The sequence below is a fragment of the Pseudorasbora parva genome, chromosome 6, assembly GCF_024679245.1.
Source record: "Pseudorasbora parva isolate DD20220531a chromosome 6, ASM2467924v1, whole genome shotgun sequence".
NCBI lineage: Eukaryota > Metazoa > Chordata > Actinopteri > Cypriniformes > Gobionidae > Pseudorasbora > Pseudorasbora parva.
Window position 1 is genome coordinate 28,667,876 of NC_090177.1, and position 17,951 is coordinate 28,685,826.

Sequence of the window (17,951 nt, forward strand, 5' to 3'; positions counted from 1 at the left end):
AGTACACAACACAACTGCATAATTGTGCAGCACTGCTGCATAATTAGTAAATGTTCAGAACCAAAAAACTACAAAAAAATGTGTAATAATGACCTATAATATCTTTATTAGGTGATTTACTGTGTAGAGGTGGGGTGCAGGCAGTTTATCCACTGTTTTGTTAGTCCTGTACTGTGAACCAGAAGTGTAACTAAGGGTGCGTTCACACTTGTCGTGTTTGGTTCGATTAAAACGAACCCTGGTTCGATTGCTCATTTAGACCGGTTCATTTGAACATATGTGAACGCTGCCATCCGAACCCTGGTGCGCACCAAACAAGCGGACCGAGACCGCTAAAAAATGGGTCTCGGTCCGCTTCCAAACAAACTCTGGTGTGGTTCGATTGATATATGAACACAACACAGACCAAAGACATGTAAACGGACCAAAAACCGGATATAATGTCACAAGATGCAACGCATAGTCAGCTGATTTGAAGACGCGGAAAGATCAGTGTATCCAAAATGAATAATGTACGGCAAACGTAAAGCAACGAGGAAGTGCCTCATCAATATTTGGTCCGACGAGCATGTTTCGAAAATGCTAGAAAAAACGCACAAAAAGCATAACTGGTTATTCTCATGAAAGGACCCAGCAAGGACTTCTTGCATGAGTCGGTACAGACGACAGAACTGCACCGTCTCTTTTGCATAAGAGACGGCCATCTCTTTTCTGCATGCAACGGAGGAAATACGGGTGCTGTTTTGAATGTTTTGAACATTTTATGAGCACTTCATGAGTTCTCAATGGGTAAAATAATGCCATATGTACACGCATAAAATGATCGTGTTTAATCCAGCACACAGCATTGTTTTGAACATTTTATGAGCTCTTCATGAGTTCTCATTCGGTAAAAATAATGCCATATGTACACGCATAAAATGACCGCGTTTAATCCAGTACACAGCATTGTTTGGAATGTTCGGTAGGCAAGCTCCTATGTCATATAAGCCGACCAATCAGGTTGTGAGTGTCTCCCTGTGCCTTTGGTTCGGTAACTTTAGGTTCGCTGTTAAAAATGCCAGTGTGAACACTAAGCGGACCAGGACTATATGTTTTGTTTTTGTTTTTTGGTCCGGACCAAACAAACCAAACTAACCGAACTAAAAGTGTGAACGCACCCTAAATCTAAAATGACATTCGGAGCTTAAAGGGTTAGTTAACCCAAAAATGAAATTTCTTTAATTAATGACTCACCCTAACGTCGGTCCACACATTAATCCTTGGAACACAGTTTAAGATATTTTAGATTTAGTCCGAGGGCTTTCTGTCCTTTGAATGTAAGTGTATGCCCACTTGCTGTCCACGTCCAGAAGGTAATGAAAACATCATCAAAGTAGTCCATATGTGACATCAGTTGGTTAGTTAGACTCTTTTGAAGCGTTGAGTATACATTTTGGTCCAAAAATAACAAAAAATACAACTTTATTCAGCATTGTCTTCCGCATTTGTTTTCAAACCTCAAATAAAGATTCAAATGGTCGTGAATCAGCAGATTGATTCGTGATTCGTATCGCCAATGTCAAGTGATTTCAGCAGTTTGCCAGTTTGACACGTGATCTGAATCTTGATTCATGACCATTTGAATCTTTATTTGAATAACACGGAAGAGAAGACAATGTTGAATAAAGTTGTATTTTTGGACCTAAATGTATTGTCAACGCTTCAAAAGAGTCTAACAAACCAACTGATGTCACATATGGACTACTTTGATGATGTTTTCATTACCTTCTGGATGTGGACAGCAAGTGGGCATACACTTACATTCAAAGGACAGAAAGCCCTCGGACTAAATCTAAAATATCTTAAACTGTGTTCCGAGGATGAACGGAAGTCTTACGGGTGTGGAACGACTTTGGGGTGAGTCATTAATGAAAGAAATTTCATTTTTGGGTGAACTAACCTTTTAACCTGTTAGTGGCATCTCAAGGCTACATATACCCAGAGGTGTAAATAGTAATCCAGAGCTCCATTTCTTTTTTCATGCTTTTAAATGGCAAGCAGGTTTGCTGTAAAAGACACACATACATCATTTGATCAAGTGCACTATGTATGAGATGATACACAGTATAATTAATTGTTTATTTATCCTTATTTTTTATTTTATTAAGCTAGTAACTATATCAGTGAATATTTTATATTGTGTCATATTAAGGGCATTTTATTCTGTGATTTACCAAAGCTTTATACTGGTAAAATGGCTTCTAGCAGGTGAATTTGTCCATGAGCAGACAGACAGATAGTAGCAGACATAAGAGGGGGTGGTGAAACTAAGCAAAGAGAACGGCTCGAAGTTACCAGTTAAGGTCACGATTCATTGTGAATGAGAGCGGCAGTCAGGTGCAACAGAAAGGGGGCACAATCTTGTGGAATTGTTGCAGATGAGCCATAGTAAAGTGTGTGGGTATGTGAAGACGCTGCCTCGGGGAGCACATCTTTATCGCCTATGCCAGAATCCGTCAATAGTTGTGACTTAACTGTCGCCATGACTTAGCGAAAAATGTTGTAAACATTGACAAGGATAACTATGCTGATTTTGTCCTTTTTTTTTTTTCATGCTTCTCTGAAGAAAGATTACAGTGCATGATCCTCTAGGCTGTATGTCTATGCATCCACCTATAATAGGACATTTTGGAGAGGGGAAAGATCTGAGACTGAATGTACAAGCCAATTCAACTGTCCTTACTGAGAAGGGTTTCATAGACCCAAAAGATGATGGACAAATCTGTCAGTGCTCCAGTATACTATTAAATACATTACCTGCAGATTGCCTCTTAATCATTTAAAATTACTAAGGTAAAAGGATTGAAATCATAGAGGATAACAGGTTGATAAACAATCCCTTGTCTCTTACAGAGGGAGGTTGAAGTATCGTCTTTTCAGGATAATGTGAATGATGTTTCACACAAGAATAAATGTTTACCAAAAGCGGATTTGGTCATTTTAAATTTTATGTGAAAAAGGATATGTCTAACTTTGATCATTTTATCATTTGCATTAAGTAGGCCATATAATTTGTGGATGGAATCATGGAATCCAGTTGTAAAAATGTATCAAATTTGGATAAATGAATCAAAAGTAGGACTGCACAATGAATCAAATCAGGAAATGGACTAGTGCAGCATTTCTCAACCTTACTCCTGGATGTACACCAACAGTGAACATTATTGATGTATACCTTATCTGATCCATCTATTTCTGGTCTTGGAGTCTCTACAAGCTGGTAAGTTAAATTACGTATGATTGATTAGGAAGAGTTTAGTGTTGGTGTGCCTCCAGGAACAGGTTTGGGAAGCACTGAAATAGTGGGTAATACTAATATGCATTAATTCATTCTGATCCAGTAATCATTAATAAATGGGTTAGTTCACCATTAGTAACACATTAACTCATGATTATCTGTGCATTTGTTAAGCATGAATGAATGCATATTAGTGCACCCTAATTGTAAAGTATTAAAGCAAAAATACTGCTATTCAAATACGAAGCCTGCATGTTCTGTTTGTCTCTGTGTGTCTCTTTGTGAAAGAGTGGCACAGTTTTTCACAAATTTTATTAACACCAACTACTGAAATGTTGGTATTTTAGTCATGACAACAGTATACTACTGTATAGTGTTTTACTGTATACAATGCAGCCAAACCGTAACCTCAACCATGACAATTGAGGGTTTGCCAGCCTCTGTCTCCCTCAATGGCATCCAAATCAAACAAGTTAGTGAATTCGCATACCTGGGCTTGCTTGTTCAGGAAAGAAAGTGGCATCAACAGCAGAAGTGCACAGTAAAATTTGTCAAGCTTCCAACATCTTTTGGTCACTCAAATGGTGCTTGAGGATGAAGCACAACATTAGGGTCAAAAGAAAAATGTGTATGTTTCGGATGCTCATCCTGCTATATGAATCTGAAATGTGGACACTGCTAAAACAGACCCAAATTATAATATTAATTTCAAATAAACTTTTATATTAGTATTTTGTGTAAACGGTGTAATACTATAGATACAGTCAATTGATTGAGAGATTGTTTTGTGATAGAATCATTTTGGTAACACTTTATTTTATGGTACAGTTATTAACTATTAACTAGTTGCTTATTAGCATGCACATTACTAGGATATTGGCTGATTTTTAGTACTTAAAAAGCACATATTAATGCCTTATTCTGCATGACCTTTGTAGGAATATGTATATTCCAGCAGTGAGTCGACACAACAAAGCATTCCAGAGACCCCCTCTCCGAAACCTGAACCGATCGTAAAGCTAATCAAGGACGCCCCAACTGGCCCAAAGACAACATCTCTTCCCCTTTACCTGCGTTATCTCAAAACCAGCACAAGGACAAGAAGTTTCCTTTTTGTTCTACAAGCATAACAGCGGGTAGAACCTCACAGAGAAGGGACTCATTTATTACCGACAGGCATAAATTCAAATTGTTATCGGGACACAGAGTCGCTAAGAGCTTTTCGAAGGCTGCCCGACATTAGACAGACACCTTGTCGTCCGCCCTCCTTTCTCGACCCGTGCATTCCAAAGGCTCTTTGAAAATCACACAAAGACCTCACACCAATGCAGACATGAGGAGTAAACTTAAACCATAGATTCAATATCATGAATTAATCCACCCAACAGCGACTTAAACATATACTAAGGTATTATGTATATTTTCATGTATAAAGTTTTTTGGTACGCGAGACATGTTACATATGAATCTTTACTATCTCCTACTCCCATCATGGGAATAGCAAGCTCTTTGATGTCTTTGTGATGAATAAATGATTCTCATCATTTTGATGCAAGGTAAATTTGTGTAAAATGTACTGTGATCACAATAGGAAAGTTGGGTTCTTAAAAGTGTTTAATAAGACACTACACTAAAATGATATGCATGAACCGGAGAAGTGGGCAGGACAGGACTTTGATCATGCGGGCCTTTCCTGCCTGCATGCAGCATCCTCTGAACTACCCAGAGCTCTTCATCATCACCACACTTAAAAAAAACTCCGTCTGAACCTCGCCGAAAAAAACATCCTGGAGTCAGCGCAGTCGCGCCACAGACATGCCCGTTGTGTAGCAACCAGCTAACGCCATCCAGGATCCGGCTTTTCATCCCGCAAAACCAACTATTCGTCCCCCTGACCACAAAAACTGACTACCAGCAGAGCAACGCCGTGCTAAGAGGAACCCATGCTCGTAAAAGCATTCAAACGCAAGTACATGACTCTTCATTCTAGCTGAACTGGTAAAAATCATATCTAAGCGAGCAAACTAAGGTTGACCTGCTAGTATATTGATTCTCAGGTTGTGGCTAAGAAATCATTGGGACTTCACTCCTTTCCATTAAAAAACATCCCTTTCAGTAACTGTATGAATGTGTGTTTTCGTTAGTTTCGGTGTGTTTAGAATAGTCCAATAAACGTTTGTTTACAAATTTCTTCTATACAAGTGTCTTTGGCTATGTGTTTATAAGTTACTGTCTCAAACTGATCGATTGTGTTACCTAAGTGAACAGTGAACATAAAATTAATATTATTGCCGTTGTAACGGGTAATATCCCGATTCAAGATTGATAATATACTCTAATTTCAACGTATCCCTGAAAGAATAGTTGATAAAGTGTTAAATATTAATTTTGAATCATTTAATATGTATCACGGTTCCTTTCACTGTAATTCAATACCACTTTGAGTTATTTGATCCGAATCAATTCCTTACACCTTATTTTACATCCCTTAATCCTACCTAATACCTAAACTTAAATGCTACAAAAACTACCTTAATAACTATTACTAAGCAGTAAATTAGGAGTTTATTGAGGTAAAAGTCATAGTTAATAGTCAATATGTGTTCCCCATACTAAAGTGTTACCATAATTTCTTTATTATTATTTTTTTCATGCGAGAGATGCAGATAATTTGATCCTGACCCTTAAAAAACTTTAATTAATGCTCTCACGTAACAAATCTACTTCAAATTGATTCAAACATTTTATGAATATCTAATTACCACATTGAAATAAAAATGTAAAGGGTGTACAAATACTATAAAATCATGAATATAAATAATTGGGAATCATGTTTAAAAAAAACCTTTATCATTTATCTATTATAACATGTATGTTGGATTGATCAGTTTCCTTATAAAGATCCAGAAGTTGTGTTTTTTTCTTTTCTTTTTTTCTTTGTCAAGTTTTTTGCCAAGTGTTTTTTTTTATTATATGATGTCATTACGTTGTCTTGACGCCAGCCAATCGCTGCATTGCTGGTCGTGATCTCGAGTATTGATGCATCTGCCCTCTTCAGGGAATGCAAGAACACGCAGTAATCTTAGATAACTTAATCCAGATGTTTTAATCCAATCTGCAAATTCGTTTGAAGAACAAAATTAGCCAGACATCAGTTATCACGATTAGAAGATCTGGGATCTGTCAGATCTTCTCAGATGTATTAAGTGAGGTACGAAGAACAGACCCCTGGGCAAAAAGGCCGATGCTGACCTCAAAACCCAAACACTTATCTTGTGTGCACACTGAAAGTGAAGCGAAGTGTGACGTGAAAAACAAGTAATCCCACGAGCAATCTATAGGATTCGCTTTGCTTTTAGTGTGCACACACCAAAAGTCGTTTGCTTTTGATGAGGAATGTCATCATCACACATCATCATCAACATCAACAACAACAACAACATCAACAACAACAACAAAAAGTCTGTTGACTTTGGCTTAGGCCAATGCTAACCAGTACTAATATTAAAATCAAGCGTAGTATTCGTTCTGGGAAGGTCGCATAAGTCAAGCCGCCTCAGCTGATTGTCAGCTGATATACATCTACCTATAGGAATATGATGTCTATCACAGCATACATACATTGATCAGACAAAGCACTACGACAACTGACAGGTGAAGTGAATAACACTTATCTCATCATCAAAGCACCTGTTAGTGGGTGGGATAGCAAGTGAACATTTTGTCCTCAAAGTTGATGTGTTAGAAGCAAGAAAAATGGCACGTGTAAGGATTTGATTGAGTTTGACCAGGGCCAAATTGTGATGGCTTGACGACTGAGTCAGAGCATCTCCAAAACTGCAGCTTTTGTGGGGTGTTCCTGGTCTGTGGTGATCAGTATCTATGAAAGTGTATCTAAAAGTTGTCCAAGGAAGGAATTAAAGGGACTAAAATCCTGAAATATGTTGCATTAAATATTGGCATTAATGATATTTACAATACATTATGTCGGTCCTGTTCCGTTTACCCTAGAAGAGCTCTCCATGCTCTTCTCCATGCTAGGCTGCATGAATGTGCAGGGATTTCTTTCCCAGAACAGATCCATACCGCCAATCAAAACTATATGCTTATTGTTAATCTATCATCTTTGACGATAGTGGTCCTGACAGAACTCATAGCTAGAATCAAGTAACAGATGCATATGTTCATCACTTACCAGGTAGTCCAACTTCCTAGATATCTCGTTTTTTGTCCGGTCTCTGTATATGAATAAAAAGTTATCATAAATTTTGGGGTGCCCACAGAATGCCTACAATAATAATGTTCTATTTATTATTTTCTGATAGAACCGGACGTGTCCATAAGCTCTTCGCTGATTGGCTTTCGCAACAACGCGTCATGTGAATTTCCCACTTGAATTATCGTGCCATAACAGCAATCGCGTCACCCTATCCGCTTCTATTCATGTCTTTGCATTGAATTTGTATGTAATCTATGCAAATTTGTGCCCATTCGCATCTTTGCATTGATTTGTATGTAATCTAATCGCTCAAATAATTAAATTAGCTTTTGGTGTGCATACACCATTAGACTTCCTGATGCCAAATGCAAAGCTTTCAACCGACAAGCCTTATACCTACTATTGTACAAAACGTTTGTGATCCAGCGGCACCCACAACATATTGGCTCCAGGACAAATCAAGAGAGTGAGTGATAGTAAAATGTACAGTGTACACAAATTTCCTCCACATTTTGAATTAAACAGTAAAGTTCAGTTGTACAAGTTCTGTCTTTGTTTGACAAAGAAATGGAGTTGTTAAATTGTTAATTTAATTACATTTAAGATTAAAGATTGTATGCATTAATTTGATTACCACCAATTTTACTACATATAATACATTCAATCATAAAACAGAAAATGATAAATAAAACACATTTCATAGGGCACTGGGTAAATAAATGTTTAAATTGTAAAAGTTGTATGAATTATATTCATTAGACACATCCTTTTTTATTATTACAATTTAATCGAACCAATAATACAGAAGAATATGTTAGCAATGTTAAATTGATACATTGTTAGCCAACTGCATAATTTGTATATGTACATTTCTGAAATATATAACTTGGATATATGCATACCAGTCACCTCTGATAACAGATCACTCTAAATTGTAATGTAGGCATTTTCTGTAAAGCTGCTCAGAAATGATATGTATTGTGAAAAGCACTATAGAAATAAATGTCAATTGAACTAAAAAACAAAAAATTAAGTGGTGGAAATGGATACCTTTACTTTCTTTTGTGGAACACAGTGAGGAAGTTATTCAGATCAACGCAAGGATGCAGGATTTTCATTTTTGGGTCACCTATCCCTCGTAGCTTATCTGTGCTAATGCAACACACTATTAGTACCTCAATCTGAAAGATATCGAATGCTGTACCAAGCCCTCTCCTTTCACATCACAGTTAATATGAGCAAGTCATTACTGATGATTTAGAGGATGCCAAGAGCAATGATCCTAAACATTGAAAAGGCTTTAAAAATCTGACTCTTCATGCTCGGATAAACCATCGGCAAGTGTCTCTCACTGTTTGCATAACGATATTGGAAACCACATTCATCCTTAATGCAAATGACTGCATCAGTTAGCGAGTGGACGCGATACGTTTTTCGATTGCAGTCTCGTACTATTCTCGAATGACTTTCATTGCTGTTTTCTCTTTCACATCATTGAATTTAATTTAGATTGAATTGGACTATTATGTAAAAACACATTATGATATGAAAACCAGCTCATTTTGGTCCCTGATGTCCAAATCGCAAACACGCCAATAGTTTTGTCAATGTGTTTCTCTTGTTTTGTTTTAGAAATTACCATTTCTTTTGTCATTAATGATTCAGGTTCATGACTGTTAATGTTTTTTATCTGTTTCATACCTTCTGGTTCTGCTTCAAGGTCTGATCCGCAGAGACCCATCAAGACACACTGATGCGACACAATTAAAGACGGCGGGGAACAAAATGGAGTTTTTAATCAATATGCAAATGAGTGATTTGTTGGGTTGAGTGACACTCAAGTAAGTTCATCTCTGCGTCTTTAATGCCTGCGTTTTATGGGAGGGGGAATGTAAGCATTACATTCAAACAGTCTTGTAAACCTGTTAACCCGATTTGGGATTACTGACTAGTTGAAAAACAGCACATACAAGGTGATCACTCAGGAAAACCATGAACCTCAGACAACACCCCATGCCGTGCATACATTTGCCCGTGACCGCATACAAGAACAAAGCAAGATCGCAATATCAAACACAAACACTCGAGAAATGACACCAGGTGCCCTGAAGGAAATGAGACTGTCTGAGAAGATGAAGGGCCTCGAAATAAACTCTAATAAGAGTTACAGACGTACTCTGAGCAACGGCTGAGCTCAAGAATGAGTGCCTGAATTCCCTGCAGCCACAGTTCTCTTGCTTTCTTCCTCTTGAGAATATTCTCTCTGCTATTCTCTCTCCTTGACATACTGTGAGATTGGGGAGCTGTCACATCATTCAAAGCAAGAATAAACGTCACAGCACTCAAAGCAAAAATAAATCAGACAAGACAAGGCACAACAGATAATCTGACAGAGAAATGGTATCAGTATCCAGCATTCAACTATCTTTAAATCATAACGGTACCCTTTAAAAAGGTTCTTATGTGTACCATTTAGATACTAATAGGCACACGTTTAGAACCAATATCTACCTTTGAGGGTCTAATTTGCACTCTTTAGGTATAAAGGTGTACCTTTTGAAAAGGTACCGCCCCAGCAACACAGTCTCACCCCTACTCGTCAAATGTTGCCGAACGGTCAAGGGACCCTGACGTCAGCTGTTGACGCACAGGGTACCCCTAAATCGCCATTTTTCGACGTACTGGGTAATCCACTGATTTCAATGAAAAACCTAGGACGTCATAAACAGACGTGTTGGGCATGTGCATGTTATCGTCATGATGGAATTTATTGGGTTATAATTTTTCCATTATGACATGTTGGAGTGTGATTCTCAATTTAATCAGCCAGCACAATTGTATTTACATTTATTTACGCTATGATACACGTTTGAAACAGTAGTCAAACCCCACCCCGCCCTAAACCTACCCATTTGCGTATTATATGATATAAAACACAGGCTGTAACAGACAACAGGCACACTTTATTGAAAAAGTCCAACTATTCCGAGGCCAAACGATTGAATTGTGCGAAGAAAAGACCCAAAAGCAATCACCGTCTCTATCCGCGGCGCGCGGCGCGCGGCGCGCGGCCCGCGCCCGTGCGTCACACTGAAGACGCCACAGGTAAGACCCCTCGGCGTCACGCGATGGACGAACTGGGAACCCAATTGCTTTCAGTGGGAAACCTTTGGCGTCAACATTAGACGGCAATTCTATCGGTATGAAATCGCGCTGAAGAAGTCTCATTCAGAACACATCGCGATGTTTGGCATCAGATCACGTGTGCCACATGTTGGTGAGTAGTCATACATATTATGTCCTAATATTTGATATAAAGTATTTTCTGCTTGTCGTTATTGATCATGTTCAGTCACTGCATTGTATCTGTCATCATCTCCACTGAGGCTTTGCATTTCTTTCCTTTCTAAATAAACACACCTTGCTAATAGGGTAATTTAACACTGTCACGTGACGTGCTATAGACCTTTAAACAGTTGTTAATATTTAATAATAATTACTAGTGTAGTTCCAACGTGGCATTTGTAGTAGAAGCACAATAAAAAAATAAAAAAAAACAACACTTGCCATGCGTTTACCACAGTATTGGTAGTTTTAATGTGATATTTGTTGTAAATAAACAGTAGCCACAACAATTACCATGCTTTAAATGCATTTTAATGTAAAATCCAAATATTGTTATTTAAATAGTATACTTTATAATGCTATATATTATATATTATGACTTTTTTCTCTCTTTCTTTTTTTTATTTTTTTTACCTGAAAAGACCAAAAGGGCCTCTCGGACTCAGTCAACCCATTCTTGTTTGTGGAGAAGTAACGGAGAAAACCGAAAGCTGCAACAGCAAATATTTGTAATGGTATGTATGAGTTGGTTTGAACCCTTTATCAAACATTTTATTTAGCATTTGTTGTTACTTATTCTTACAAATCCTATAGCTCAATCAGTAAGAACATATTCCCAAAGTCTTAATAATTCACAAGATTTAACAAGTTGTCAAATTCGTATGATTCTCGTACATATAGCTCTGAAAAAAATTAAGAGACCACTTAACATGGATTTCTAAATGTTAAGTGGTCTCTTAATTTTTTTTTCCAGAGCTGTATTTGTATATGAAGAGTTCAGATGCAAAAGCCTCAAAAAGCCACTTCGGTCACATGACATCAGATATTCGATTATTTTTTCTTAATCAGATCAGTTGCAATGTTTATAACGTCCCGTTTGCATGTAAATAATTTATGTGACCACAAAATCAAGTGAGTTATCTACATTTTCAAACAAATTCATATGATATAGCTTGCTATTATATACTTTTAATAATGGGAATGCACACATATCTGTGAACTTACTAAATAAATGTATTTAACATTTAATTATGCAACGTTTTTTTTACAGCAAGAAACAGTTATGTATGAACTCACAACTTGCATGCAATGTAATACAATTTCCTCTCTCTTTCTGTCTTGCAGGATTACTTGCAGATTACTTTTATTTATTTATTTTTGTTTAAAAGATCTCTACAATATCAAACTCAACAGCTCTTTTAAGAGTCAACCCTCACAAGAGCTTCTAGTGATTCTCAGCGAATCTTGCCATAATCAGCCCTTCACAGGTAAAGTTGAATATTATCAGTATATATACTAAAGTATATACAGTTTTTAGTATATATACTCATCAAATGCTCACCTTTTGGTAATTTAACTTTATTGTAACTGTCTTAATTTATATGTTTTAAAAACAATAGTATTTGCACAGAGTAAGTGAGACTTTCTTGTTTTACAGAAGAGAAGAAAGACCAGACCTTATATCGAAGCAAGCTAAGAAAATAAGTCATTTGTTTAGGGTGAGGAAGGAAGATGGACATCTTGTGCCCGAAGAAGACAGAAAAGTGCGCAAGTCCATTGGTATGTCTTGTATTGAAGCGATGCTGTAATATGTAGTACAAAATTTGATGTTGATCTCTCAAAGGACTATTCATTTCAACAGTGATCATTCTTTCTACTCTGATAAAATACGTACCATTATTCATGTCTAAATCTTTTAATAACTCCTAAAATAAGCAAATGAGGTTCTGTATCTTGGATTTATTTAAAATGGTAAATATTTGTTTTCCCTTTTTGATACAATTATTATTACACTTTTGGCCTTCAGTTCTTAAAAACTGCACCGTCTGTTTGTCTTAGATAAAAGCAGACAAGTGTGGGAAAAAGCATTTAGTTGTTATAAACTCCATGTATTTCTCCATTGTTTTGTAGACCATGGATGGTTCTGGGTAGCTTTAGAAGATAATGAGTTGGGACATATTAGGAATCAAATAGTAAATGTTCTTTGAATTATGTGTAATATCTGGTTAGTTCTTTGGCTTGAAACAAGGCCTTATACTCCACAGACTAAACACATTGCATTTGTGTTTTAAGATGGATAGCAAGAGAAGGCACAAATTCTACAGGAAAAAGATGTGCTGCCAAGGAGGAATACAAGAGGCAAAAACTCTGCTCTCTGAGAACTATACATGGCCATGGGTGCTTCATAAGCATGGTAAGTCTGGTGCCTGGGTACCTATTTCTTAATTCTGTCCATGAAAGTTGTATTGCAGTATTTGAACAATTTTATATTGTAAAGGCTATCACAAGTGATGCTCTTGAAACAAGTAACTAAAGAAATCTAGCATCACTGACAAAGGCTCAGAAGAGACCATGCCTTTCTAAAAGATCTTTATAAAAGATCTACTGTTTAAAAGGTTGCTGTTGATATGGGTAAATTAGTTTTTGTTCAGTACTTGGCTAATATTATGGGCTGCAATATTATACATAATGCTTCAATGTGTATATTATTTTATGTACTGACTGCTGCTTTGTAAATTTAAATCAGGAATTGGCATTTCTGCCCATTTTGAGGTGGAGAGTTTACTGAAGAACATAGGTTAACCTGACTGTACATTAAACTTAATCTGAATTGTGTTTGTTGTTTTACTTTTAGACCAGGACTGGAGAACGCCGGATTATACGACTTCTTCCTCTGGTTGAGAAAAGGCTACACAACATCAGTGATCACATCATCTGTACATTGATTATACTGTAGGGTACAAGTGGGCGAACTGTTTAGAAGAAGAAGAACATGAACATGATAGAGGGAAGAGACAGAAACCAGTCTAGTTGTAATAATGAATCATTATTTTCCAACACTATATCAAATCTGTTTTCTGTATCATAGTTGACTGGATGGGATTATGTGGCACTCATTTGTGTGGCTTCAGCAGCTGTGAATGGATTAATATGATGTTAATGTGTTTTTTTAAACCCATTTTTATTTATCTTGAATCTTATTTGACTTTATTCTACTTTATTAACTGTATACTGTATCCTCCAATAAAGTGTTGAGTGATAAAGTATGGTGAGTATTGTGTATGGTGTTTGGTACAGTAAATACACATTCAACCAGTTTATTTAGGTTATCTTATTAATTACCAAGAATATTTTACTTGAGAAGTAAAAATTTTTTATCTGGTTATATTATATTTGGTACAATGCTCCAAAAAGTTGTATACTTGCATGCTGTGACAAGTATGTCAGTTTTCAGTGAAATAAAGGGAAGGATTACAAACACTTCAAGCTTAACTGAAGATGATCCATGTTGATCATTCTGGTACATCTACTACTGCAATAAGAATTAAAGCATGCACATTTTCGATGCCAGGTACGTGAAGAGGGTGTAGATGAAATTGTGACAATGTCTCTTGTTATTTTACTTAATGGTGCATTGTCCTATATTTAATAGTAATAATGAAGTGTAAATAATATAAATTGTTTTTGTTTACTCTGGAAAGTGGATAATGGCAAGTTGTTGCAGGTTCATACATTATATTTATTAGTGTTTATCCATAAAAGAAAAGAAAACTTAATAATTATTATTTTAAAACATTTCTTTCAAATATTTCTGTATTTCATCAGATGGTCTTACAATATCAAAACCTGTACACAAGCATGACGTTAGAATAGAAAAGACAAAATACTCTGATATTTAAATGTGACTCAAAGTTTGTTGTACGTGATGAGGAGAATAGATCTGTGTATGTTGTACTGCCCTTACACCTCCAGGGACCCAGTAGTGGCCCCTGGAAGAGCAAAAAAAAAGCATATTTCAAATGGCTTTAACTCAAAGTCTGGTTAGCGTATCACAGAGAAAATTGGCAGGACAACTGCATATGCAATGTTTACTAAATAATGTTGGCCACAGTTTTCAGACATATATGGAAAGCTGCCATAAAGGTTTATTTAAAAGTGCTCACAGTAAAATATACAATTTCAGCTTGGCCCTCATATATGTCATAAAGGTTTACACAATGAACATATTTTAATATCCAGTTGTCCATTAAATATGTAATTTACTTAACATTTATTGTTTCATTATGAAACCTTTTAAACTACATTACCCATATATCTGTCATTGTATCAATGCAATGGGAAACATGGCGCTGTAGTTCATAGAAGTGTGCTGAAATGCTTAGGGTTAGGGTTGGGTTCTCAGTAAAGGAGTCATTTCTCACAACATAGCGACACTTTATAGTTAGTTTAACGTATAACTGACGTAATAATAACACCAAAACATACTTTGTAACATGAAACGCCGTTTTATATGGTTAAAACAGATAGTCCAATCACAGCGCGTTCTGCGATAAAGTCACAGCCAATGACAACCCAGCTGAACAGAGGCGTCACACTTCCTTGTCCATTTATGGTAAATTATATCACATCTCATCCGGTTCAACTGAAGGGGTAGATTCCTTAAATATTTAATATTTAGGCTGCTAAATATTTATTTATTCTAATTAAATAATAAAACTCACATTTTAAAACGAAAGTCTTCTTTGTGTGGTTAAACTGATGCATAATAAATATATTTGAAAGAGAAACCTTTTTCTATGCAATGGTCTACAAGCATAAACTTCTTTAAGCCATCCTTTACAATCTGAACTCTTGGAATTAAAACAAATATAACAAAAGCACAATGAATGCACACAATTTTGTAAGCATATTCCAATATTTAATGTCAAACAGTTTAAATACAAATGTAGTGCCCATATATATATATATATATATATATATATATATATATATATATATATATATATATATATATATATATATATATATATATATATATATATATATATATAGGCAAAAAAAGAACATTTTACATTCTAAACTTTAATACTATATATTTGCGATTATTGTTCACTTTTATTGTAACTAAATTAAATGCCAATTAAAATAGTTGATGATTATTGTAAATGTTAACCATTTTCAGTAAGAAAATACTTCTATAAAGTACATTCATGTTACAGTTATATTAACAAGGTAGTGATATAATGATAGTGAAATAATGATAGAGGTAGTTATGGTGGACATGTACTTTAGTGACCATTGTAATAAAAGTTTTAATGAATAATTATTGATTTCAAAGGTATTAACTCTCACTATCTTCATTTGTTCAAACAAACAACAAATGCAGAAATATACATGGACTATAGCATCATGAAGTCAATGCATGACTAGAACTAGTGGATGGCAATAGATATGTCCTTCACTAAAACTCCTGATGATAAAGGCATAGGCAGACATCAAGAACAGTTTATGAATATTGGTTCTGCATATATCAAAGAGATCATAAGACTCTACAGACTCCATGTGAAGACTTTGAGACACTGTGACAGAGCAAAGGGTGCACTTCACTGGACATGTCCCATGTATGCCCAAACAACAACACCCAAAAACAATTATGAAGTGGACACCACCAGGAGGACGCACGAGACAGGGAAAACCAAGGAAGATATGAGACCGATGTTTCACGAAGACCTCAATGCCGGTGTTCCATGAGAAGATGTGAAAACGTGGCCACAGATCGAATATGTTGGAGGACACATGTTGCCCAATGTGCCCAGGACAGGACATGATGATGATGTTGTCAGTTTATACATAACTGTAGGATTTATTTCTGTAAAAAACGTTGCATAATTAAATGTTAAATACATTTATTTAGTAAGTTCACAGATATGTGTGCATTCCCATTATTAAAAGTATATAATAGCAAGCTATATCATATGAATTTGTTTGAAAATGTAGATAACTCACTTGATTTTGTGGTCACATAAATTATTTACATGCAAACGGGACGTTATAAACATTGCAACTGATCTGATTAAGAAAAAATAATCGAATATCTGATGTCATGTGACCGAAGTGGCTTTTTGAGGCTTTTGCATCTGAACTCTTCATATACAAATACAGCTCTGGAAAAAAAAATTAAGAGACCACTTAACATTTAGAAATCCATGTTAAGTGGTCTCTTAATTTTTTTCAGAGCTATATGTACGAGAATCATACGAATTTGACAACTTGATAAATCTTGTGAATTATTAAGACTTTGGGAATATGTTCTTACTGATTGAGCTATAGGATTTGTAAGAATAAGTAACAACAAATGCTAAATAAAATGTTTGATAAAGGGTTCAAACCAACTCATACATACCATTACAAATATTTGCTGTTGCAGCTTTCGGTTTTCTCCGTTACTTCTCCACAAACAAGAATGGGTTGACTGAGTCCGAGAGGCCCTTTTGGTCTTTTCAGGTAAAAAAAAAAAAAAGAAAGAGAGAAAAAAGTCATAATATACAATATATAGCATTATAAAGTATACTATTTAAATAACAATATTTGGATTTTACATTAAAATGCATTTAAAGCATGGTAATTGTTGTGGCTACTGTTTATTTACAACAAATATCACATTAAAACTACCAATACTGTGGTAAACGCATGGCAAGTGTTGTTTTATTTTATTTTATTGTGCTTCTACTACAAATGCCACGTTGGAACTACACTAGTAATTATTATTAAATATTAACAACTGTTTAAAGGTCTATAGCACGTCACGTGACAGTGTTAAATTACCCTATTAGCAAGGTGTGTTTATTTAGAAAGGAAAGAAATGCAAAGCCTCAGTGGAGATGATGACAGATACAATGCAGTGACTGAACATGATCGATAACGACAAGCAGAAAATACTTCATATCAAATATTAGGACAATATGTATGACTACTCACCAACATGTGGCACACTTGATCTGATGCCAAACATCGCGATGTGTTCTGAATGAGACTTCTTCAGCGCGATTTCATACCGATAGAATTGCCGTCTAATGTTGACGCCAAAGGTTTCCCACTGAAAGCAATTGGGTTCCCAGTTCGTCCATCGCGTGACGCCGAGGGGTCTTACCTGTGGCGTCTTCAGTGTGACGCGGATAGAGACGGTGATTGCTTTTGGGTCTTTTCTTCGCACAATTCAATCGTTTGGCCTCGGAATAGTTGGACTTTTTCAATAAAGTGTGCCTGTTGTCTGTTACAGCCTGTGTTTTATATCATATAATACGCAAATGGGTAGGTTTAGGGCGG

General features: G+C 35.9%; 2 long non-coding RNA genes across 2 annotated transcripts; one reads left to right on the plus strand and one right to left on the minus strand.

The window, feature by feature from the left end:
- Positions 1-10,614: 10,614 nt before the first annotated feature.
- Positions 10,615-13,751, plus strand: LOC137079364 (uncharacterized). Its single transcript, XR_010905474.1, has 6 exons — positions 10,615-10,776; positions 11,267-11,359; positions 11,970-12,112; positions 12,283-12,404; positions 12,918-13,038; positions 13,480-13,751. It is a non-coding gene; the product is annotated as an uncharacterized lncRNA (long non-coding RNA).
- Positions 13,752-16,310: 2,559 nt separating this feature from the next.
- On the minus strand, positions 16,311-17,742 carry LOC137079365 (uncharacterized). Its single transcript, XR_010905475.1, has 3 exons — positions 17,604-17,742; positions 17,029-17,121; positions 16,311-16,494 (listed from the first exon to the last, which is right to left on the minus strand). It is a non-coding gene; the product is annotated as an uncharacterized lncRNA (long non-coding RNA).
- Positions 17,743-17,951: the final 209 nt, after the last annotated feature.